This window comes from Sinocyclocheilus rhinocerous, unplaced genomic scaffold, assembly GCF_001515625.1.
Source record: "Sinocyclocheilus rhinocerous isolate Xijiao unplaced genomic scaffold, SAMN03320098_v1.1 scaffold502, whole genome shotgun sequence".
NCBI lineage: Eukaryota > Metazoa > Chordata > Actinopteri > Cypriniformes > Cyprinidae > Sinocyclocheilus > Sinocyclocheilus rhinocerous.
In genome coordinates this window covers 2,833-5,098 of record NW_015641028.1, presented here as the reverse complement: position 1 = coordinate 5,098, position 2,266 = coordinate 2,833, and the positions used below count along the sequence as shown (strand labels likewise).

The following is a 2,266-nucleotide window of genomic DNA, read 5'->3' as shown; positions in this document are numbered from 1 at the left end:
ATAAATTTGTTCAAGCTTGACGCCTTTATTTTCTAATATATATTTCTGAAATTCCCACAAGGATTTCAACATCATATACGAAAAAAAAAAAACTTGCATGTACTTGTTTAAATTCAAACAACACACTGACTAAACCTGATTGGTTCCAGAGCCATTGAACGGCTCTGATTGGTTCGTATGATAATGAGCTCACCCCAGAGAGCTTCGTATATAAAATATGATGTGCGTGCAAATGTCTCTTAAATGTGAATATAAGTCTAAATTTAAACAGTATTATATAGAGCGGTCACCGATCGTGTCTCTTTAGGGCACTTGGAGGAAACCACGCAATTCATATGGATTACTTTGCCGATGTTTTTTTGAGATTTCAACTTTTTGAAACATGAACATCTTTGGTGAATCTTCTTTCATCGGAGGGACATAAATCTCTCAGATTTTTATTAAAATATCTCAGCTTTTCTTTTGAAGATGAACGAAAGTCTTAGATGGTTTGGAGCATCTTAAGGGTGAGTGATGACAGAATTCAAATTGTTTTGGGGGAACTATGAAATTAATTAGAAAATATAGCGGTATGTTCTTATTTTTACCAGCTTCTGCAAGCGCGTATGGCGTCTGGCTTTTGGAACCTCACTGTGACTTCAGGTAAGATTTAATTAACGTTATTTGTCTGTGCCAGTCGTGTTTTTGACACATGCATTGGCAGAAAAAAATAAATAAAATAAAATTAGTCATTATAACATGTACAACATTAACATTCTTTTATTTGCAAAATGAAGTTGTGCATTTATTTATTTCTGATTTCCTGAACAATTTGGCTTCATTGTAATGAGGTTAATGATCTTTGAAAAACCATGATTATGAACATACAATTACTTTGTCTTGAGCTGATTAGCCAACTGTGGTAGTGTTCGTTGATTGGTGTTTATATTTGTTCAAGCTTGACAACCTTATCGCCTTTATTTTCTAATATATATTTCTCATTACAGATAAGAACAAAGATTAAATTGTAAGAAGGGTTGCTTATATGAGAGCATACAGTACATCTGAAACTGCTGAGGCTGGGAAGGCTTTTGACTATATTACCGACCAGGTACATTGTTCTCAGCGTACTGTCATTCTTAAAAAGAAAACAAATCATCAATCATCATTTGCTTTTGTGTGTGTGTGAAATATTAACATTTGTTGTTTTTCAGATCAGCTGCTATAGAAGACAAACTGAAATCTGAGTGCAGAGACAAGCAAAGGAATAGTAAGTATATTTTCATGTTGTATCACCTCTGTTATAGAGATTTTTGAATCAGGCCTAATGGAGGGTGATTTGGTCAATCTTGAAAGAAAAATGTTAGCAATGTGTCCATTCCAGCTGGCTAATTTGTGCTTGCTTTCAGTCATTCATGTAAAAATCTGTTATTTAATTTTGTTTCTGTTTTGTTTTTTTCTAAAGCTGCAAGGCTCTGGTGCAAAATATTGTATGCCAGGAGTCAGGACGACTAGGCTGTGCCCAGGTCTCCAGAACCTGCGACGACGCTCAGCTCCATCAGCCCTCCATCTGCGCCTTCGGATCCACCAGCTCTGTCTCCATCGGTCGGCCCCCAGATGTTGGCAGCCACACCATCTACATCTTGGCTCCTCGCTCCCTCGATTCCGCCGTGTGTTGTCAGCACTGGGATGCTCTGGGTCTGTGCCATGTGCCAAACACCATCTAAGCTGCCAGGGCATCATCACTTGACTTGACTTGACATCCTGCCATCATCCCCGCACTTTTGCCTCTCCCCATCCCTACGCCATCTCCTTGTCCACCTCCAAAACCCCCTCCATCCCTCCCTATTCTGTTGCTTGAACTTTATCATCTTCAGTCTTTGCACACACACAGCTATTCACTTATGCACTTTGTTTTTCAGTCTTTTTTATGTATTTTTTTTCTTCAGAAAATTGCATTGTAATTTTTATTTATTCATTGATGTAAAATTCTGTACTTTTTAGTAAGGCCGGTATAACTGAAATGTTCTACAAATGGAAAAGATAGCTCTGCCATAGCATTTCAGTCTTTTTTTATTTATGTTTTTTTATAATGTATTAAAATGTACTTGAGTATGTTTGTAGTAATACAAATATACTATAAACATACTTGTATTTCAAGTGCATTTTTAATACATTTAATAGTATGTTTTGTTTTGTTTTTCACCAAAGTATATATGCTTGTAATTGTTATTTGTAATGTACACAACAATATATAATACATTAAAGTTTTCTAGATATCAAAGTG

General features: G+C 36.0%; 1 long non-coding RNA gene across 2 annotated transcripts; it reads left to right on the top strand.

Moving 5' to 3' along the window:
* Positions 1-384: 384 nt before the first annotated feature.
* LOC107754114 (uncharacterized) lies at positions 385-1,717 on the top strand. Of its 2 annotated transcripts, XR_001641545.1 has the most exons (4): positions 385-642; positions 987-1,090; positions 1,194-1,249; positions 1,445-1,717. It is a non-coding gene; the product is annotated as an uncharacterized LOC107754114 (long non-coding RNA). The 2 variants fall into 2 exon arrangements; XR_001641544.1 differs by lacking the exon at positions 385-642 and having other exon boundaries at positions 793-1,090.
* Positions 1,718-2,266: the final 549 nt, after the last annotated feature.